We start from the raw sequence: 20,513 nt of genomic DNA on the forward strand, positions 1-20,513 counted from the left end.
TCCCGCACCACCGTTGACATAAAAGAAAAACTGCTCTGGATTTAGGCCACACACAAGTTTAATGCAGCAGTCTCTGATAGCATGGAACACACAGGCCTGCTTCTGCTTCAGGTTCTGATACATCTGCCGCAGCACAGCTGGATCCACAGCTGGGGGTTCTCTGATGGCTCTCATTTCTGTCACAGCAGCAGACTGAGGACAATAGTCGGGCACATGTTCCTGCTCATCGTCTGGCTCTCTTTGCTGCAGCTCATCATCACAACTTCAGATTCAGGAGCCAGATTACACCATTCATCCATCACATGCTCTCTGCTCTCCTCAAACTCTACAAGTGCATTCTCAATCTCCTCAGTGTGTTTCTCATATTAGTCTCTGTGTGTTTGTATAATGTTTTTCACGCTCTCAGGACGGTTTGAGCCTGGGAGCTGCACCCAGCCAGAGTTGTACAAAGACTCGTAGGTTGGAAGATGGGCACTTATTTCATACTCGGATCGGTGAGGAAGGTACAGTCTCAGTAATCTGGCATAAAACTGCTCGGGCTGTTTCTCCTTGGAACATTGGTAATATCTGATGACAGAGGGCTTATCATTTTTCCGCCTTTGGACAAATCCCAGCTCATTCAGAAGTGGTGAAACACCATCACGCTTTGAGTGGTCTGCACTGACAAACCTGCAGCTAGCAGCAAAATCAGCCGAGCACATCTCCTCATACTCTGGGGTCTCGGGTCTGGCTTTGTATTTGTCACTCAAACTCGTCCTCCAGACATTACGAGACTCTGACGGGGTGTCCTCCAAGAATGACATGGGGCGACTCATTTTCACTGGACTGTCATCAGTAGGAATGAACACAACACTGCGTGAGCACTTCTTCATCTTTATTCCACATGCACGAGTCACACACTCCTGAGCACTGATCTCTCTCTTTCTGGAGTAAGCCTGCATGACAGCTCTCATCTCATCACACTCATTAACTCTGTCCATGTTGGAATTCTCCATGACAGTTTGCAGGTACTCTGACAGACCACTTTCCTTCTTTGGGATGTATTTAGTCAGATACTGTACACACGAGTAAGCAGCTGCCCTGCAGTGAACATCATGTGCTGATTGGCTGCTTTATCTGTCAATCACTGACACTGCCCACAGGAACAGGACAGTATATTCAGCAATAAGGTAATACTTTCTGCTGACATGGCAGACTCGCTTTAACTGGAAACACTTGAGATATTTATATTACAATTACATTATATTACAACAACAGATATTTATATATAAATATAAATTTATATTTATCCGTCAAGTGACGACTGTGCACATTTTTGTGAAATTTTTAAAGTTAAGCAGTTATAGAAGTTTGTTGAAATTTTGTTAATAGTACAAAAAAAAATTGTGTCTTACAATGAAATCAAGTGACAGGTTTAGGATTATTACAACTTCCATCTTTCAAAGTGTTTTTCACCTGAAATCCTGTCAATTTTAGCCCTGTTATATGTGTAACCTGGACCTCTTGTAGCTGTTGTACTGTTATTTAAGAGTCGTAACCTTTCATTTTATCACAATAACATGGTGTGTTAGACTTAAATGTTATAAAATGTAATCTCAGCAAGAGACATTCTTAAAACTTTAATCAGAGTTCCCCAAAATGACTAATACGGTGCATGATTCTATCATAAGTTCAATGGATACAGTCAAATTTGCATGAGCTATATACTGACCGAGGGATCGGACCTGTCCTGCATAATGTTAATCTCAGCCTTTTGTGTAAATGGCAGAGCAGAGCCTTCCGTTATCAGGCCCCTCTCTGTGGAACCAGCTGCCAGTTTGGCTTCAGGAAGCAGACACCCTCTCTACTTTTAAGATCAGGCTTAAAACTTTCCTTTCTGATGAAGCTTATAGTTAGGGATGGCTCAGCTGAGCCTGAAACATCCCATAGTTCTGCTGCTGTAGGCCCAGCCTGCTGGGGGAGCTCCCATGATGCACCTCTCCTCTCCATGTACATGTGACATCATTGTTGTCATTAACTTGTTCCTCTCTCAGCAGGTGTCCCTGGCCTGGTGTTCCGCTGCTTGTTGTCCCCTCTTTTCTGTCCTCTCAGCCCCAGCTGCTCCAGGCAGATGGCCGCCCTTCCTGGTTCTGGTTCTGATGGAGCTTTCTTCCTGTTAAAACTCAGTTTTTTGTTCCTACACTTCTGTGCGTGCTCGGGATTGAACAGAAGTTACGGTGCATTTTGTAGGATTCCTTAGCTAAGCTACTTCTTTTAATTGTGTCTGTGTTAATAAAACTGAACTGAAATGACAAATAAATGAACATGTGCATCTGTACTGTTATATGTTACGTTAAAACAGAGTACTGAAATATATCTTTATTGAATAGATGAATAAATCTGAAGTCTGATTGTGTCCAGGGTTTCTTCCAGGTGTCCTCCCTCTGTCACCATCTCACATCTGAAATTCCTCTCAGTAGTATTTCAGAGCTGAGCCTTGGTTGGGAGAGTTTTTATCTTCACTTCATCTTCACAGACTATATTACCACAGCAATACAACTGAGCCAAATGCTGGATTTAAATTCATTTTTATTAGATTTTCAAAGAAACGTCATTAATAAAAATAGAACATAAAACAATATTAACTATGTGTAAACTATATACATATATATGAAATTTATTCTGCCAGAGGGCAGGGTCTTTCCACTGCCTCAATGTTAATGATTTTTTTCCCAATATATTTTATATTTAGAAAGACTTTACCCTTTTGCAGGGCTCCCACAAGTCCTGGGAAATATAAAAGACTTCGGTGCTGGACATGAGGAGCTCCAGCACCCCCCCTGTGCTGCTCTCCATCACGCCCATCACCTCCACTCCAGCTGCCTCATCAGTCACAATCAGCACCTGCCAAAACAAACAGCACCTATGTCCCATAATACCTTGCAGCTAGATATTAAACCCCTTTCTTACTCCTTGTTTATTTCTTTAATCTCTTTCTCAATTGTGTCAGATCATTTGCCATTTTATGTCTGTATAATATACACTAGATTGCCAAAAGTATTCACTCACTCATCCAGATAATTAAATTCAGGGGTTCCCATCACTTCCATGGCCACAGGTGTAGAAATTCAAGCCCCTCGGCATGCAGACTGCTTCTACAAACATCTGTGAAAGAATGGCTCGCTCTCAGGAGCTCAGTGGGTTCCAGCGTGGTGCCATGATAGGATGCCACCTGTGCAACAAGTCCAGTGGAGACATTTCCTCGCTCCTAGATATCCCACAGTCAGCTGTCAGTGGTGTTAGAACAAAGTGGAAGCGACTGGGAACGCCAGCAGCTCAGCCACCAAGTGGTCGGCCACGTAAAATGACAGAGCGGGTTTGGAGGTCTGTAGCAATGGACTCTGCAGAAGGTTGGCGACCTTTCTGCAGAGTCAATTGCTGCAGACCTCCAAACTTCATGTGGCCTTTTACATGTTTAAACCAGAGAAAACAACTCCTTGTATGTGCCTACCGACTTGGCAAATAAAGCTCATTCTGATTCTGATTAGAATGTGTTTTTAGATTAGATGAATTAGAATGCTTTTTACTTCTACATTGCTGTAGGGTGTTGTGTGCAGGAAGTCCCCTCCTGCATCCATGTTGGACTTTAAGTGGGTAATCCTGCACTGGCTGCCGAGGTCCAGCTCCTGGACTGCAGCTTCCCGCCACAGCGTGAGGGAGGCAGAAGCTTTATCCTGTACAGAACACAGTATGAGATGTCAGAACTATAAAGGCACCAGAGATTACTCTGTAATGTGCAGCCTACAAGTGACCACAGTAAACATATAAACAACCAGCGCCACAGAAAGAGACAGTTAGCACACTCCCATAGACTACTAAGGTACTCACAGAATATGAAACTTATCTTATTTTATCTTCCCTTATTTAGAAACCACAGAGGCTGTCCCTCCTCTCCAATCCTCCCGTTCTCTGGTCTTACCTGCTGCAGCTTCACCTCACGCAGCGGGACCTCCTCTCTCCCACTGCGGACCTTTTTCACAGCTGAGAGCTAAATAAGAACAAGTTCAATCACTTAGTGGTCTAATTAGACCTAAACATGTCATTGCAACAGCTTTTCTGTAATAAAACATTTCAAATACTGGTAGGCATTACTTTGTCTACCTAAAATGTTTGTATCTCTGAATTACAATTAAGCACGGTAATTTATCTGAGTGTATTAGTGTGTTCTTCTGATGAAGACAAATCAGCATACCTGAACAACTTTGCCCTCCAGTGTGAGGAGGCCCTTTGTCCCCTTCACATTCTTTATAGTTGTGTGTAGGGACGGGGGACAGAGGAGGGCTTTCCTGCAAAGGGGTCCATCCTGCAAACTTTGCAGCACCAACCCCGCTCCATGCTGTCAGAGATGGAGAAGATCATTAGGCTTTCCCTGGCCCTGCCCATATCTGTCAAAGCATCTGAGCGCTCTTTCTCAGCCTGAAAACCTGGCTGCGCAGCACCATGACGCAGGAGAGACTAATACATTTGGCCATTATGAACACTCACAGTGACCTTACGGATAAATTGGCTTAAACAATTTATCAAGAACACATCTTCAATTTGGAACTTCATATCGAATTTAATTTTCTCTAAATTAGGAGGCCTAAATTTCTTTTTACTTTGTAATTATAATGTTGAAAAAATCCCCTCAAAACTATCCTACTTTCATAAACAGATGCTTCTTTCTTGGTCATTGATCTACAAACATAATTTTCCCCCACACAGATACTACATATAGAACAATATTGGTATGAAGTTCCAAATTTAAAATGGGTTCTAGATAAATTGTTGCCAATTGCCAATTTATTTTGAAAATAGTAATACCACCTCAAACCAACTGGGTTATGTGTAGCACACGGAGCAAGACACCTGAGCTCAGCCACTCTGCTGGGAAATAATATGGGCACGGAGTGCAAAAAGAGCGAGATGAGGAGGTAACTGGGCTATATAGTCCATCCCACCAGCAGTAAATGGCTATTTACCCTTATTGCGGTGTGCAATTAGGGCCGTCATGACTCATAGGATGCGAAAGCATCTATGCTACTACACCAGCCTTCACCATTTCCCCAAGGAAAGACAGCGCCAGTGCATTATGAACCTCATTTATCCTCCTCTCTGCATCAAACACATTCATGCTGCCTTAACTGAAAACCGTCATTTCCACCTTGCAAATTTGAAAGTCAGGCCAAAATGCCATCGCTGTCAATTTGGGGAAAACGGAAAACTCATGCTACAACATTTCAAATGTGAGACTTTCAAAGTAATTAGGCTTTGGAACTGTTCAAAGGTTTTAAGATAATCACAGGACTATGGTGGGAAACCTCCCAAACTCGCCTTAACCATGGCCTGAACAGGCTAACGTTATGCCTGTTTGGTTCGTTAGCTAGCTAACTAATGCTAACGTTAGCTAGTGAACGCTAACAGTCAGAGCAGTAATTAAAACATATTAACAAACACACTTGCTTGATAACTTACCTTATTTATTCTTCTTCAAAAGATTTAAAAAAAGTGGACTCAGCAGGCTGCCCTCAGTGCCCCGGCCTGTGTGCTGGACTGCTGCGTTGCTGACATAGACCTAATATACTTTGCTGAGCGGGAGAGACTGAATGTCGCACCATGCACACTTCTTCTTTGAATGCGCAGTGGGAGTGAGACTGTGTTGCTACTTATTGTTGAATGAGCTTCACTCTAAATAAAGTCATCTTCCCTCTAAACACTAAGTTTTTTGCATTTTTCACCATGCAACTAACTTTTACTTCATAAAAATCAGTCATAAGTGCATATGGTAATTAACCTAGTAAAGTTAACGAATGTATGTATGTCAGGGCAGCTATTGGACTTTACAGTGAAGATGTATTGTATATAGATAATCCATGAGCCTAGTCAAGCGGTGAAGTTGTAAAGCAATGAGATTGCTGAGATTTTCTCATGAGAATGAGAAAAAAGTGATCAGAGCTTCATCCTCTGTGGCTGGTTGACTGTTAGAGCTTCCAGCTGCCTCTAACTCCCACACCTCAAAAAACAAATGTCCCTCAAAGGGTAGACATCTCAGGTGATGTTCTGACTGGGGTGGTTTATATAATCTATGTGTAGAACTGTTTGTGTTCTACCACCCAGGTATAGACAATAGCTATCCATCAGCTTCTATTTATAACACTCTCATGCTCTCTCCTTCACAGTGACGGTGCTGCTGTCAACACAAATAATTATTAACTTCCGTCACAGAAATGGATGTTAATGACATGATTTTTATCCACAAGGACAATTCTTTCCAATTCTAAAAAAAAATACAGTTATATTTACTTCTGCGTCCTGCAGGTCTTTTGTTGAAACATCTGAGATCACCCTGTGACACACACACACACACACACAGACACACAGACACGAGGAAGTTAACCAGCTTGGGCTGCTGCTGATTGGTTGGCAGACACCTCTCTTTCTATTGGCTCTCAGTCTCCATGTTTCTGATCCTGGACCTGCTGAGATGTCCCAGGCCATTGTTGGCTTTGATCCTCATACATTTAACTTTGTCCTGAGCGGGCGGGAGTGCAAAGTTGTACCATCTGAAACGGCTGAAGAGTGCTCACTGCAGCGGGTGGGCGGAGGTGCAAAGTGACGCTTTGTAGGCAAAAAAAGAGCACCGCCACAAGTGCGCATTGTGCCAGGAAGGGCGCTCGGACGTGAAACAGTGGAGGGTTATCGCTTCTCGGCCTTTTGGCTAAGATCAAGTGTAGTATCTGTTCTTATCAGTTTAATATCTGATACGTCCTCTATATGAGGACTACATATTAAATGGATTTTTAGGCACAGGGGTTGAAAAAAGGGCTTGCTCCATTCACTCCACGCATCGACCCGGTACTGCAGTGCCGCCGGGAACGGTGCACTCTTCCCAACTCTTGTGAAATAACAAAACCAGCGGTACATGGTGGTAGTTTCATGGAGCCGTTGTATTCTGACTTCTAAAATAGGACTATAATCTTTAGAAAAGACGCAGTTTATGAGCATGTCGTGGGACTGAGCTTCCCTGGTTTCCCTGTATGACCATGAACACCAAACTACACACAGAGAACAGAGGAGCTTGACAGACACACACTAAGTTATCTGAGAGTCCCATTTTCAGCTGCAGAGAACAATCACATCAGGGAAGTCGACGTGCAGGCTCAACATCAGCCTCTCAAGCCAACTCTCTGGTAAAATAGGGGAAACGTATGGTTCCAGCACCTATGTAACACATATTTGTCACAGGGATTGTGGCTTACGGCCACACCGCCCTGAACACGCCCGATCTCGTCCGAACTCGGAAGTCAAGCAGGGTCGGGCCTGGTTAGTACTTGGATGGGAGACCGCTTGGGAATACCAGGTGCTGTAAGCATTTTTCTCTCTTCTCTCTGCATGTCTTTTGTTGAAACATCTGATGATCACCCTGTGATCCATCTCGCTGATCCTGGATCTGCTAAGGTGTCCCAGGTCATGGTTGCCTTTGATCCTCATACATTTAACTTTGTCCTGACAAAGGAGCAGTTCCAAAAAGTCAAACAGGGACTGCCTTTGCATTTGACGCAGTCAAACTGCATGCGCCTGGAGAAGCCAAAAGGCTTACAGCACCTGGTATTCCCAGACGGTCTCCCCATCCAAGTACTAACCAGGCCCGACTCTGCTTAGCTTCTGAGATAAAACTCTGGCTTTTAGTCTGCGAAAAGAGAGTGAAAGTGAACGCCACTTTGAGATGGCTCTGGGATTGGGTCGACTGGGAGAATTGCTTGAAAAAAAGCTCAACACCCAATGAGCGGTCAGAACGAAGCCTCAACACCCCTAGTCTTTTGCACAGAGTAAAAGACAAAGCAGCCATTGAATAGGGCCCGATTGTTCCTACCTGGTCGGCCGAGGAGCCAGCGTCTCAACCAAGCAAAGCTCACCGTGGGGAAGGTGGCTATGCCAACTAGCCTGATGCACTGCTCCCGCAGTGTCAAATACTCGTACTCTGGTTTCTCTTCATAACGTACAAGTCTTTCGCCTTTTACTAAAGACTTCCGTGGAGAGCAGCATTAATGAGTTGTTTCTATTTTTGGAAGGCTTTACCTTTGCGGGTGAAGCCCATTCTGTCTGTGCAAAGGAAATCTTCTTGCTGTGCCAAGTGACTTCTCGGAGTAGAGTCACCTTATTTGTTGAGACCGTGCCCGTGTTCAAAGCTGGAGCGCTAAAGTGTTGTTGTTTGAATGGTGCTCAGTGGAGCGGGCGGGAGTGCAAAGTTGTACCATCTGAAACGGCTGAAGAGTGCTCACTGCAGCGGGTGGGCGGAGGTGCAAAGTGACGCTTTGTAGGCAAAAAAAGAGCACCGCCACAAGTGCGCATTGTGCCAGGAAGGGCGCTCGGACGTGAAACAGTGGAGGGTTATCGCTTCTCGGCCTTTTGGCTAAGATCAAGTGTAGTATCTGTTCTTATCAGTTTAATATCTGATACGTCCTCTATATGAGGACTACATATTAAATGGATTTTTAGGCACAGGGGTTGAAAAAAGGGCTTGCTCCATTCACTCCACGCATCGACCCGGTACTGCAGTGCCGCCGGGAACGGTGCACTCTTCCCAACTCTTGTGAAATAACAAAACCAGCGGTACATGGTGGTAGTTTCATGGAGCCGTTGTATTCTGACTTCTAAAATAGGACTATAATCTTTAGAAAAGACGCAGTTTATGAGCATGTCGTGGGACTGAGCTTCCCTGGTTTCCCTGTATGACCATGAACACCAAACTACACACAGAGAACAGAGGAGCTTGACAGACACACACTAAGTTATCTGAGAGTCCCATTTTCAGCTGCAGAGAACAATCACATCAGGGAAGTCGACGTGCAGGCTCAACATCAGCCTCTCAAGCCAACTCTCTGGTAAAATAGGGGAAACGTATGGTTCCAGCACCTATGTAACACATATTTGTCACAGGGATTGTGGCTTACGGCCACACCGCCCTGAACACGCCCGATCTCGTCCGAACTCGGAAGTCAAGCAGGGTCGGGCCTGGTTAGTACTTGGATGGGAGACCGCTTGGGAATACCAGGTGCTGTAAGCATTTTTCTCTCTTCTCTCTGCATGTCTTTTGTTGAAACATCTGATGATCACCCTGTGATCCATCTCGCTGATCCTGGATCTGCTAAGGTGTCCCAGGTCATGGTTGCCTTTGATCCTCATACATTTAACTTTGTCCTGACAAAGGAGCAGTTCCAAAAAGTCAAACAGGGACTGCCTTTGCATTTGACGCAGTCAAACTGCATGCGCCTGGAGAAGCCAAAAGGCTTACAGCACCTGGTATTCCCAGACGGTCTCCCCATCCAAGTACTAACCAGGCCCGACTCTGCTTAGCTTCTGAGATAAAACTCTGGCTTTTAGTCTGCGAAAAGAGAGTGAAAGTGAACGCCACTTTGAGATGGCTCTGGGATTGGGTCGACTGGGAGAATTGCTTGAAAAAAAGCTCAACACCCAATGAGCGGTCAGAACGAAGCCTCAACACCCCTAGTCTTTTGCACAGAGTAAAAGACAAAGCAGCCATTGAATAGGGCCCGATTGTTCCTACCTGGTCGGCCGAGGAGCCAGCGTCTCAACCAAGCAAAGCTCACCGTGGGGAAGGTGGCTATGCCAACTAGCCTGATGCACTGCTCCCGCAGTGTCAAATACTCGTACTCTGGTTTCTCTTCATAACGTACAAGTCTTTCGCCTTTTACTAAAGACTTCCGTGGAGAGCAGCATTAATGAGTTGTTTCTATTTTTGGAAGGCTTTACCTTTGCGGGTGAAGCCCATTCTGTCTGTGCAAAGGAAATCTTCTTGCTGTGCCAAGTGACTTCTCGGAGTAGAGTCACCTTATTTGTTGAGACCGTGCCCGTGTTCAAAGCTGGAGCGCTAAAGTGTTGTTGTTTGAATGGTGCTCAGTGGAGCGGGCGGGAGTGCAAAGTTGTACCATCTGAAACGGCTGAAGAGTGCTCACTGCAGCGGGTGGGCGGAGGTGCAAAGTGACGCTTTGTAGGCAAAAAAAGAGCACCGCCACAAGTGCGCATTGTGCCAGGAAGGGCGCTCGGACGTGAAACAGTGGAGGGTTATCGCTTCTCGGCCTTTTGGCTAAGATCAAGTGTAGTATCTGTTCTTATCAGTTTAATATCTGATACGTCCTCTATATGAGGACTACATATTAAATGGATTTTTAGGCACAGGGGTTGAAAAAAGGGCTTGCTCCATTCACTCCACGCATCGACCCGGTACTGCAGTGCCGCCGGGAACGGTGCACTCTTCCCAACTCTTGTGAAATAACAAAACCAGCGGTACATGGTGGTAGTTTCATGGAGCCGTTGTATTCTGACTTCTAAAATAGGACTATAATCTTTAGAAAAGACGCAGTTTATGAGCATGTCGTGGGACTGAGCTTCCCTGGTTTCCCTGTATGACCATGAACACCAAACTACACACAGAGAACAGAGGAGCTTGACAGACACACACTAAGTTATCTGAGAGTCCCATTTTCAGCTGCAGAGAACAATCACATCAGGGAAGTCGACGTGCAGGCTCAACATCAGCCTCTCAAGCCAACTCTCTGGTAAAATAGGGGAAACGTATGGTTCCAGCACCTATGTAACACATATTTGTCACAGGGATTGTGGCTTACGGCCACACCGCCCTGAACACGCCCGATCTCGTCCGAACTCGGAAGTCAAGCAGGGTCGGGCCTGGTTAGTACTTGGATGGGAGACCGCTTGGGAATACCAGGTGCTGTAAGCATTTTTCTCTCTTCTCTCTGCATGTCTTTTGTTGAAACATCTGATGATCACCCTGTGATCCATCTCGCTGATCCTGGATCTGCTAAGGTGTCCCAGGTCATGGTTGCCTTTGATCCTCATACATTTAACTTTGTCCTGACAAAGGAGCAGTTCCAAAAAGTCAAACAGGGACTGCCTTTGCATTTGACGCAGTCAAACTGCATGCGCCTGGAGAAGCCAAAAGGCTTACAGCACCTGGTATTCCCAGACGGTCTCCCCATCCAAGTACTAACCAGGCCCGACTCTGCTTAGCTTCTGAGATAAAACTCTGGCTTTTAGTCTGCGAAAAGAGAGTGAAAGTGAACGCCACTTTGAGATGGCTCTGGGATTGGGTCGACTGGGAGAATTGCTTGAAAAAAAGCTCAACACCCAATGAGCGGTCAGAACGAAGCCTCAACACCCCTAGTCTTTTGCACAGAGTAAAAGACAAAGCAGCCATTGAATAGGGCCCGATTGTTCCTACCTGGTCGGCCGAGGAGCCAGCGTCTCAACCAAGCAAAGCTCACCGTGGGGAAGGTGGCTATGCCAACTAGCCTGATGCACTGCTCCCGCAGTGTCAAATACTCGTACTCTGGTTTCTCTTCATAACGTACAAGTCTTTCGCCTTTTACTAAAGACTTCCGTGGAGAGCAGCATTAATGAGTTGTTTCTATTTTTGGAAGGCTTTACCTTTGCGGGTGAAGCCCATTCTGTCTGTGCAAAGGAAATCTTCTTGCTGTGCCAAGTGACTTCTCGGAGTAGAGTCACCTTATTTGTTGAGACCGTGCCCGTGTTCAAAGCTGGAGCGCTAAAGTGTTGTTGTTTGAATGGTGCTCAGTGGAGCGGGCGGGAGTGCAAAGTTGTACCATCTGAAACGGCTGAAGAGTGCTCACTGCAGCGGGTGGGCGGAGGTGCAAAGTGACGCTTTGTAGGCAAAAAAAGAGCACCGCCACAAGTGCGCATTGTGCCAGGAAGGGCGCTCGGACGTGAAACAGTGGAGGGTTATCGCTTCTCGGCCTTTTGGCTAAGATCAAGTGTAGTATCTGTTCTTATCAGTTTAATATCTGATACGTCCTCTATATGAGGACTACATATTAAATGGATTTTTAGGCACAGGGGTTGAAAAAAGGGCTTGCTCCATTCACTCCACGCATCGACCCGGTACTGCAGTGCCGCCGGGAACGGTGCACTCTTCCCAACTCTTGTGAAATAACAAAACCAGCGGTACATGGTGGTAGTTTCATGGAGCCGTTGTATTCTGACTTCTAAAATAGGACTATAATCTTTAGAAAAGACGCAGTTTATGAGCATGTCGTGGGACTGAGCTTCCCTGGTTTCCCTGTATGACCATGAACACCAAACTACACACAGAGAACAGAGGAGCTTGACAGACACACACTAAGTTATCTGAGAGTCCCATTTTCAGCTGCAGAGAACAATCACATCAGGGAAGTCGACGTGCAGGCTCAACATCAGCCTCTCAAGCCAACTCTCTGGTAAAATAGGGGAAACGTATGGTTCCAGCACCTATGTAACACATATTTGTCACAGGGATTGTGGCTTACGGCCACACCGCCCTGAACACGCCCGATCTCGTCCGAACTCGGAAGTCAAGCAGGGTCGGGCCTGGTTAGTACTTGGATGGGAGACCGCTTGGGAATACCAGGTGCTGTAAGCATTTTTCTCTCTTCTCTCTGCATGTCTTTTGTTGAAACATCTGATGATCACCCTGTGATCCATCTCGCTGATCCTGGATCTGCTAAGGTGTCCCAGGTCATGGTTGCCTTTGATCCTCATACATTTAACTTTGTCCTGACAAAGGAGCAGTTCCAAAAAGTCAAACAGGGACTGCCTTTGCATTTGACGCAGTCAAACTGCATGCGCCTGGAGAAGCCAAAAGGCTTACAGCACCTGGTATTCCCAGACGGTCTCCCCATCCAAGTACTAACCAGGCCCGACTCTGCTTAGCTTCTGAGATAAAACTCTGGCTTTTAGTCTGCGAAAAGAGAGTGAAAGTGAACGCCACTTTGAGATGGCTCTGGGATTGGGTCGACTGGGAGAATTGCTTGAAAAAAAGCTCAACACCCAATGAGCGGTCAGAACGAAGCCTCAACACCCCTAGTCTTTTGCACAGAGTAAAAGACAAAGCAGCCATTGAATAGGGCCCGATTGTTCCTACCTGGTCGGCCGAGGAGCCAGCGTCTCAACCAAGCAAAGCTCACCGTGGGGAAGGTGGCTATGCCAACTAGCCTGATGCACTGCTCCCGCAGTGTCAAATACTCGTACTCTGGTTTCTCTTCATAACGTACAAGTCTTTCGCCTTTTACTAAAGACTTCCGTGGAGAGCAGCATTAATGAGTTGTTTCTATTTTTGGAAGGCTTTACCTTTGCGGGTGAAGCCCATTCTGTCTGTGCAAAGGAAATCTTCTTGCTGTGCCAAGTGACTTCTCGGAGTAGAGTCACCTTATTTGTTGAGACCGTGCCCGTGTTCAAAGCTGGAGCGCTAAAGTGTTGTTGTTTGAATGGTGCTCAGTGGAGCGGGCGGGAGTGCAAAGTTGTACCATCTGAAACGGCTGAAGAGTGCTCACTGCAGCGGGTGGGCGGAGGTGCAAAGTGACGCTTTGTAGGCAAAAAAAGAGCACCGCCACAAGTGCGCATTGTGCCAGGAAGGGCGCTCGGACGTGAAACAGTGGAGGGTTATCGCTTCTCGGCCTTTTGGCTAAGATCAAGTGTAGTATCTGTTCTTATCAGTTTAATATCTGATACGTCCTCTATATGAGGACTACATATTAAATGGATTTTTAGGCACAGGGGTTGAAAAAAGGGCTTGCTCCATTCACTCCACGCATCGACCCGGTACTGCAGTGCCGCCGGGAACGGTGCACTCTTCCCAACTCTTGTGAAATAACAAAACCAGCGGTACATGGTGGTAGTTTCATGGAGCCGTTGTATTCTGACTTCTAAAATAGGACTATAATCTTTAGAAAAGACGCAGTTTATGAGCATGTCGTGGGACTGAGCTTCCCTGGTTTCCCTGTATGACCATGAACACCAAACTACACACAGAGAACAGAGGAGCTTGACAGACACACACTAAGTTATCTGAGAGTCCCATTTTCAGCTGCAGAGAACAATCACATCAGGGAAGTCGACGTGCAGGCTCAACATCAGCCTCTCAAGCCAACTCTCTGGTAAAATAGGGGAAACGTATGGTTCCAGCACCTATGTAACACATATTTGTCACAGGGATTGTGGCTTACGGCCACACCGCCCTGAACACGCCCGATCTCGTCCGAACTCGGAAGTCAAGCAGGGTCGGGCCTGGTTAGTACTTGGATGGGAGACCGCTTGGGAATACCAGGTGCTGTAAGCATTTTTCTCTCTTCTCTCTGCATGTCTTTTGTTGAAACATCTGATGATCACCCTGTGATCCATCTCGCTGATCCTGGATCTGCTAAGGTGTCCCAGGTCATGGTTGCCTTTGATCCTCATACATTTAACTTTGTCCTGACAAAGGAGCAGTTCCAAAAAGTCAAACAGGGACTGCCTTTGCATTTGACGCAGTCAAACTGCATGCGCCTGGAGAAGCCAAAAGGCTTACAGCACCTGGTATTCCCAGACGGTCTCCCCATCCAAGTACTAACCAGGCCCGACTCTGCTTAGCTTCTGAGATAAAACTCTGGCTTTTAGTCTGCGAAAAGAGAGTGAAAGTGAACGCCACTTTGAGATGGCTCTGGGATTGGGTCGACTGGGAGAATTGCTTGAAAAAAAGCTCAACACCCAATGAGCGGTCAGAACGAAGCCTCAACACCCCTAGTCTTTTGCACAGAGTAAAAGACAAAGCAGCCATTGAATAGGGCCCGATTGTTCCTACCTGGTCGGCCGAGGAGCCAGCGTCTCAACCAAGCAAAGCTCACCGTGGGGAAGGTGGCTATGCCAACTAGCCTGATGCACTGCTCCCGCAGTGTCAAATACTCGTACTCTGGTTTCTCTTCATAACGTACAAGTCTTTCGCCTTTTACTAAAGACTTCCGTGGAGAGCAGCATTAATGAGTTGTTTCTATTTTTGGAAGGCTTTACCTTTGCGGGTGAAGCCCATTCTGTCTGTGCAAAGGAAATCTTCTTGCTGTGCCAAGTGACTTCTCGGAGTAGAGTCACCTTATTTGTTGAGACCGTGCCCGTGTTCAAAGCTGGAGCGCTAAAGTGTTGTTGTTTGAATGGTTTCAGTGGAGCGGGCGGGAGTGCAAAGTTGTACCATCTGAAACGGCTGAAGAGTGCTCACTGCAGCGGGTGGGCGGAGGTGCAAAGTGACGCTTTGTAGGCAAAAAAAGAGCACCGCCACAAGTGCGCATTGTGCCAGGAAGGGCGCTCGGACGTGAAACAGTGGAGGGTTATCGCTTCTCGGCCTTTTGGCTAAGATCAAGTGTAGTATCTGTTCTTATCAGTTTAATATCTGATACGTCCTCTATATGAGGACTACATATTAAATGGATTTTTAGGCACAGGGGTTGAAAAAAGGGCTTGCTCCATTCACTCCACGCATCGACCCGGTACTGCAGTGCCGCCGGGAACGGTGCACTCTTCCCAACTCTTGTGAAATAACAAAACCAGCGGTACATGGTGGTAGTTTCATGGAGCCGTTGTATTCTGACTTCTAAAATAGGACTATAATCTTTAGAAAAGACGCAGTTTATGAGCATGTCGTGGGACTGAGCTTCCCTGGTTTCCCTGTATGACCATGAACACCAAACTACACACAGAGAACAGAGGAGCTTGACAGACACACACTAAGTTATCTGAGAGTCCCATTTTCAGCTGCAGAGAACAATCACATCAGGGAAGTCGACGTGCAGGCTCAACATCAGCCTCTCAAGCCAACTCTCTGGTAAAATAGGGGAAACGTTATGGTTCCAGCACCTATGTAACACATATTTGTCACAGGGATTGTGGCTTACGGCCACACCGCCCTGAACACGCCCGATCTCGTCCGAACTCGGAAGTCAAGCAGGGTCGGGCCTGGTTAGTACTTGGATGGGAGACCGCTTGGGAATACCAGGTGCTGTAAGCATTTTTCTCTCTTCTCTCTGCATGTCTTTTGTTGAAACATCTGATGATCACCCTGTGATCCATCTCGCTGATCCTGGATCTGCTAAGGTGTCCCAGGTCATGGTTGCCTTTGATCCTCATACATTTAACTTTGTCCTGACAAAGGAGCAGTTCCAAAAAGTCAAACAGGGACTGCCTTTGCATTTGACGCAGTCAAACTGCATGCGCCTGGAGAAGCCAAAAGGCTTACAGCACCTGGTATTCCCAGACGGTCTCCCCATCCAAGTACTAACCAGGCCGACTCTGCTTAGCTTCTGAGATAAAACTCTGGCTTTTAGTCTCGAAAAGAGAGTGAAAGTGAACTCCACTTTGAGATGGCTCTGGGATTGGGTCGACTGGGAGAATTGCTTGAAAAAAAGCTCAACACCCAATGAGCGGTCAGAACGAAGCCTCAACACCCCTAGTCTTTTGCACAGAGTAAAAGACAAAGCAGCCATTGAATAGGGCCCGATTGTTCCTACCTGGTCGGCCGAGGAGCCAGCGTCTCAACCAAGCAAAGCTCACCGTGGGGAAGGTGGCTATGCCAACTAGCCTGATGCACTGCTCCCGCAGTGTCAAATACTCGTACTCTGGTTTCTCTTCATAACGTACAAGTCTTTCGCCTTTTACTAAAGACTTCCGTGGAGAGCAGCATTAATGAGTTGTTTCTATTTTTGGAAGGCTTTACCTTTGCGGGTGAAGCCCATTCTGTCTGTGCAAAGGAAATCTTCTTGCTGTGCCAAGTGACTTCTCGGAGTAGAGTCACCTTATTTGTTGAGACCGTGCCCGTGTTCAAAGCTGGAGCGCTAAAGTGTTGTTGTTTGAATGGTGCTCAGTGGAGCGGGCGGGAGTGCAAAGTTGTACCATCTGAAACGGCTGAAGAGTGCTCACTGCAGCGGGTGGGCGGAGGTGCAAAGTGACGCTTTGTAGGCAAAAAAAGAGCACCGCCACAAGTGCGCATTGTGCCAGGAAGGGCGCTCGGACGTGAAACAGTGGAGGGTTATCGCTTCTCGGCCTTTTGGCTAAGATCAAGTGTAGTATCTGTTCTTATCAGTTTAATATCTGATACGTCCTCTATATGAGGACTACATATTAAATGGATTTTTAGGCACAGGGGTTGAAAAAAGGGCTTGCTCCATTCACTCCACGCATCGACCCGGTACTGCAGTGCCGCCGGGAACGGTGCACTCTTCCCAACTCTTGTGAAATAACAAAACCAGCGGTACATGGTGGTAGTTTCATGAGCCGTTGTATTCTGACTTCTAAAATAGGACTATAATCTTTAGAAAAGACGCAGTTTATGAGCATGTCGTGGGACTGAGCTTCCCTGGTTTCCCTGTATGACCATGAACACCAACTACACACAGAGAACAGAGGAGCTTGACAGACACACACTAAGTTATCTGAGAGTCCCATTTTCAGCTGCAGAGAACAATCACATCAGGGAAGTCGACGTGCAGGCTCAACATCAGCCTCTCAAGCCAACTCTCTGGTAAAATAGGGGAAACGTATGGTTCCAGCACCTATGTAACACATATTTGTCACAGGGATTGTGGCTTACGGCCACACCGCCCTGAACACGCCCGATCTCGTCCGAACTCGGAAGTCAAGCAGGGTCGGGCCTGGTTAGTACTTGGATGGGAGACCGCTTGGGAATACCAGGTGCTGTAAGCATTTTTCTCTCTTCTCTCTGCATGTCTTTTGTTGAAACATCTGATGATCACCCTGTGATCCATCTCGCTGATCCTGGATCTGCTAAGGTGTCCCAGGTCATGGTTGCCTTTGATCCTCATACATTTAACTTTGTCCTGACAAAGGAGCAGTTCCAAAAGTCAAACAGGGACTGCCTTTGCATTTGACGCAGTCAAACTGCATGCGCCTGGAGAAGCCAAAAGGCTTACAGCACCTGGTATTCCCAGACGGTCTCCCCATCCAAGTACTAACCAGGCCCGACTCTGCTTAGCTTCTGAGATAAAACTCTGGCTTTTAGTCTGCGAAAAGAGAGTGAAAGTGAACGCCACTTTGAGATGGCTCTGGGATTGGGTCGACTGGGAGAATTGCTTGAAAAAAAGCTCAACACCCAATGAGCGGTCAGAACGAAGCCTCAACACCCCTAGTCTTTTGCACAGAGTAAAAGACAAAGCAGCCATTGAATAGGGCCCGATTGTTCCTACCTGGTCGGCCGAGGAGCCAGCGTCTCAACCAAGCAAAGCTCACCGTGGGGAAGGTGGCTATGCCAACTAGCCTGATGCACTGCTCCCGCAGTGTCAAATACTCGTACTCTGGTTTCTCTTCATAACGTACAAGTCTTTCGCCTTTTACTAAAGACTTCCGTGGAGAGCAGCATTAATGAGTTGTTTCTATTTTTGGAAGGCTTTACCTTTGCGGGTGAAGCCCATTCTGTCTGTGCAAAGGAAATCTTCTTGCTGTGCCAAGTGACTTCTCGGAGTAGAGTCACCTTATTTGTTGAGACCGTGCCCGTGTTCAAAGCTGGAGCGCTAAAGTGTTGTTGTTTGAATGGTGCTCAGTGGAGCGGGCGGGAGTGCAAAGTTGTACCATCTGAAACGGCTGAAGAGTGCTCACTGCAGCGGGTGGGCGGAGGTGCAAAGTGACGCTTTGTAGGCAAAAAAAGAGCACCGCCACAAGTGCGCATTGTGCCAGGAAGGGCGCTCGGACGTGAAACAGTGGAGGGTTATCGCTTCTCGGCCTTTTGGCTAAGATCAAGTGTAGTATCTGTTCTTATCAGTTTAATATCTGATACGTCCTCTATATGAGGACTACATATTAAATGGATTTTTAGGCACAGGGGTTGAAAAAAGGGCTTGCTCCATTCACTCCACGCATCGACCCGGTACTGCAGTGCCGCCGGGAACGGTGCACTCTTCCCAACTCTTGTGAAATAACAAAACCAGCGGTACATGGTGGTAGTTTCATGGAGCCGTTGTATTCTGACTTCTAAAATAGGACTATAATCTTTAGAAAAGACGCAGTTTATGAGCATGTCGTGGGACTGAGCTTCCCTGGTTTCCCTGTATGACCATGAACACCAAACTACACACAGAGAACAGAGGAGCTTGACAGACACACACTAAGTTATCTGAGAGTCCCATTTTCAGCTGCAGAGAACAATCACATCAGGGAAGTCGACGTGCAGGCTCAACATCAGCCTCTCAAGCCAACTCTCTGGTAAAATAGGGGAAACGTATGGTTCCAGCACCTATGTAACACATATTTGTCACAGGGATTGTGGCTTACGGCCACACCGCCCTGAACACGCAACGATCTCGTCCGAACTCGGAAGTCAAGCAGGGTCGGGCCTGGTTAGTACTTGGATGGGAGACCGCTTGGGAATACCAGGTGCTGTAAGCATTTTTCTCTCTTCTCTCTGCATGTCTTTTGTTGAAACATCTGATGATCACCCTGTGATCCATCTCGCTGATCCTGGATCTGCTAAGGTGTCCCAGGTCATGGTTGCCTTTGATCCTCATACATTTAACTTTGTCCTGACAAAGGAGCAGTTCCAAAAAGTCAAACAGGGACTGCCTTTGCATTTGACGCAGTCAAACTGCATGCGCCTGGAGAAGCCAAAAGGCTTACAGCACCTGGTATTCCCAGACGGTCTCCCCATCCAAGTACTAACCAGGCCCGACTCTGCTTAGCTTCTGAGATAAAACTCTGGCTTTTAGTCTGCGAAAAGAGAGTGAAAGTGAACGCCACTTTGAGATGGCTCTGGGATTGGGTCGACTGGGAGAATTGCTTGAAAAAAAGCTCAACACCCAATGAGCGGTCAGAACGAAGCCTCAACACCCCTAGTCTTTTGCACAGAGTAAAAGACAAAGCAGCCATTGAATAGGGCCCGATTGTTCCTACCTGGTCGGCCGAGGAGCCAGCGTCTCAACCAAGCAAAGCTCACCGTGGGGAAGGTGGCTATGCCAACTAGCCTGATGCACTGCTCCCGCAGTGTCAAATACTCGTACTCTGGTTTCTCTTCATAACGTACAAGTCTTTCGCCTTTTACTAAAGACTTCCGTGGAGAGCAGCATTAATGAGTTGTTTCTATTTTTGGAAGGCTTTACCTTTGCGGGTGAAGCCCATTCTGTCTGTGCAAAGGAAATCTTCTTGCTGTGCCAAGTGACTTCTCGGAGTAGAGTCACCTTATTTGTTGAGACCGTGCCCGTGTTCAAAGCTGGAGCGCTAAAGTGTTGTTGTTTGAATGGTGCTCAGTGGAGCGGGCGGGAGTGCAAAGTTGTACCATCTGAAACGGCTGAAGAGTGCTCACTGCAGCGGGTGGGCGGAGGTGCAAAGTGACGCTTTGTAGGCAAAAAAAGAGCACCGCCACAAGTGCGCATTGTGCCAGGAAGGGCGCTCGGACGTGAAACAGTGGAGGGTTATCGCTTCTCGGCCTTTTGGCTAAGATCAAGTGTAGTATCTGTTCTTATCAGTTTAATATCTGATACGTCCTCTATATGAGGACTACATATTAAATGGATTTTAGGCACAGGGGTTGAAAAAAGGGCTTGCTCCATTCACTCCACGCATCGACCCGGTACTGCAGTGCCGCCGGGAACGGTGCACTCTTCCCAACTCTTGTGAAATAACAAAACCAGCGGTACATGGTGGTAGTTTCATGG

General features: G+C 46.8%; 25 non-coding genes across 25 annotated transcripts; all 25 read left to right on the forward strand.

Moving 5' to 3' along the window:
* Positions 1–6,716: 6,716 nt before the first annotated feature.
* LOC142369166 (U2 spliceosomal RNA) lies at positions 6,717–6,907 on the forward strand. Its single transcript, XR_012767532.1, has one exon. It is a non-coding gene; the product is annotated as a U2 spliceosomal RNA (small nuclear RNA).
* Positions 6,908–7,271: 364 nt separating this feature from the next.
* LOC142375483 (5S ribosomal RNA) lies at positions 7,272–7,390 on the forward strand. Its single transcript, XR_012768966.1, has one exon. It is a non-coding gene; the product is annotated as a 5S ribosomal RNA (ribosomal RNA).
* A 604-nt stretch (positions 7,391–7,994) lies between these two features.
* On the forward strand, positions 7,995–8,107 carry LOC142373647 (U5 spliceosomal RNA). Its single transcript, XR_012768545.1, has one exon. It is a non-coding gene; the product is annotated as a U5 spliceosomal RNA (small nuclear RNA).
* Positions 8,108–8,411: 304 nt separating this feature from the next.
* On the forward strand, positions 8,412–8,602 carry LOC142369172 (U2 spliceosomal RNA). The gene has a single exon (XR_012767534.1). It is a non-coding gene; the product is annotated as a U2 spliceosomal RNA (small nuclear RNA).
* A 364-nt stretch (positions 8,603–8,966) lies between these two features.
* LOC142401125 (5S ribosomal RNA) lies at positions 8,967–9,085 on the forward strand. Its single transcript, XR_012773077.1, has one exon. It is a non-coding gene; the product is annotated as a 5S ribosomal RNA (ribosomal RNA).
* Positions 9,086–9,689: 604 nt separating this feature from the next.
* Positions 9,690–9,802, forward strand: LOC142373656 (U5 spliceosomal RNA). The gene has a single exon (XR_012768547.1). It is a non-coding gene; the product is annotated as a U5 spliceosomal RNA (small nuclear RNA).
* Positions 9,803–10,106: 304 nt separating this feature from the next.
* LOC142369183 (U2 spliceosomal RNA) lies at positions 10,107–10,297 on the forward strand. Its single transcript, XR_012767537.1, has one exon. It is a non-coding gene; the product is annotated as a U2 spliceosomal RNA (small nuclear RNA).
* Positions 10,298–10,661: 364 nt separating this feature from the next.
* LOC142401388 (5S ribosomal RNA) lies at positions 10,662–10,780 on the forward strand. The gene has a single exon (XR_012773114.1). It is a non-coding gene; the product is annotated as a 5S ribosomal RNA (ribosomal RNA).
* Positions 10,781–11,384: 604 nt separating this feature from the next.
* Positions 11,385–11,497, forward strand: LOC142373663 (U5 spliceosomal RNA). The gene has a single exon (XR_012768548.1). It is a non-coding gene; the product is annotated as a U5 spliceosomal RNA (small nuclear RNA).
* A 304-nt stretch (positions 11,498–11,801) lies between these two features.
* Positions 11,802–11,992, forward strand: LOC142369190 (U2 spliceosomal RNA). Its single transcript, XR_012767538.1, has one exon. It is a non-coding gene; the product is annotated as a U2 spliceosomal RNA (small nuclear RNA).
* Positions 11,993–12,356: 364 nt separating this feature from the next.
* On the forward strand, positions 12,357–12,475 carry LOC142401445 (5S ribosomal RNA). The gene has a single exon (XR_012773125.1). It is a non-coding gene; the product is annotated as a 5S ribosomal RNA (ribosomal RNA).
* A 604-nt stretch (positions 12,476–13,079) lies between these two features.
* LOC142373668 (U5 spliceosomal RNA) lies at positions 13,080–13,192 on the forward strand. Its single transcript, XR_012768549.1, has one exon. It is a non-coding gene; the product is annotated as a U5 spliceosomal RNA (small nuclear RNA).
* Positions 13,193–13,496: 304 nt separating this feature from the next.
* LOC142369197 (U2 spliceosomal RNA) lies at positions 13,497–13,687 on the forward strand. Its single transcript, XR_012767539.1, has one exon. It is a non-coding gene; the product is annotated as a U2 spliceosomal RNA (small nuclear RNA).
* A 364-nt stretch (positions 13,688–14,051) lies between these two features.
* Positions 14,052–14,170, forward strand: LOC142401501 (5S ribosomal RNA). The gene has a single exon (XR_012773145.1). It is a non-coding gene; the product is annotated as a 5S ribosomal RNA (ribosomal RNA).
* A 604-nt stretch (positions 14,171–14,774) lies between these two features.
* On the forward strand, positions 14,775–14,887 carry LOC142373672 (U5 spliceosomal RNA). The gene has a single exon (XR_012768551.1). It is a non-coding gene; the product is annotated as a U5 spliceosomal RNA (small nuclear RNA).
* Positions 14,888–15,190: 303 nt separating this feature from the next.
* Positions 15,191–15,381, forward strand: LOC142369203 (U2 spliceosomal RNA). The gene has a single exon (XR_012767540.1). It is a non-coding gene; the product is annotated as a U2 spliceosomal RNA (small nuclear RNA).
* Positions 15,382–15,746: 365 nt separating this feature from the next.
* Positions 15,747–15,865, forward strand: LOC142401565 (5S ribosomal RNA). The gene has a single exon (XR_012773158.1). It is a non-coding gene; the product is annotated as a 5S ribosomal RNA (ribosomal RNA).
* A 602-nt stretch (positions 15,866–16,467) lies between these two features.
* Positions 16,468–16,580, forward strand: LOC142373677 (U5 spliceosomal RNA). Its single transcript, XR_012768552.1, has one exon. It is a non-coding gene; the product is annotated as a U5 spliceosomal RNA (small nuclear RNA).
* Positions 16,581–16,884: 304 nt separating this feature from the next.
* On the forward strand, positions 16,885–17,075 carry LOC142369207 (U2 spliceosomal RNA). Its single transcript, XR_012767541.1, has one exon. It is a non-coding gene; the product is annotated as a U2 spliceosomal RNA (small nuclear RNA).
* Positions 17,076–17,437: 362 nt separating this feature from the next.
* Positions 17,438–17,556, forward strand: LOC142401641 (5S ribosomal RNA). The gene has a single exon (XR_012773172.1). It is a non-coding gene; the product is annotated as a 5S ribosomal RNA (ribosomal RNA).
* Positions 17,557–18,159: 603 nt separating this feature from the next.
* On the forward strand, positions 18,160–18,272 carry LOC142373682 (U5 spliceosomal RNA). The gene has a single exon (XR_012768553.1). It is a non-coding gene; the product is annotated as a U5 spliceosomal RNA (small nuclear RNA).
* A 304-nt stretch (positions 18,273–18,576) lies between these two features.
* LOC142369210 (U2 spliceosomal RNA) lies at positions 18,577–18,767 on the forward strand. The gene has a single exon (XR_012767543.1). It is a non-coding gene; the product is annotated as a U2 spliceosomal RNA (small nuclear RNA).
* Positions 18,768–19,131: 364 nt separating this feature from the next.
* LOC142401080 (5S ribosomal RNA) lies at positions 19,132–19,251 on the forward strand. The gene has a single exon (XR_012773067.1). It is a non-coding gene; the product is annotated as a 5S ribosomal RNA (ribosomal RNA).
* Positions 19,252–19,855: 604 nt separating this feature from the next.
* On the forward strand, positions 19,856–19,968 carry LOC142373688 (U5 spliceosomal RNA). The gene has a single exon (XR_012768554.1). It is a non-coding gene; the product is annotated as a U5 spliceosomal RNA (small nuclear RNA).
* A 304-nt stretch (positions 19,969–20,272) lies between these two features.
* On the forward strand, positions 20,273–20,462 carry LOC142370093 (U2 spliceosomal RNA). Its single transcript, XR_012767788.1, has one exon. It is a non-coding gene; the product is annotated as a U2 spliceosomal RNA (small nuclear RNA).
* The last annotated feature ends 51 nt before the right edge of the window (positions 20,463–20,513 follow it).

Source organism: Odontesthes bonariensis, chromosome 2, assembly GCF_027942865.1.
Source record: "Odontesthes bonariensis isolate fOdoBon6 chromosome 2, fOdoBon6.hap1, whole genome shotgun sequence".
Lineage (NCBI taxonomy): Eukaryota > Metazoa > Chordata > Actinopteri > Atheriniformes > Atherinopsidae > Odontesthes > Odontesthes bonariensis.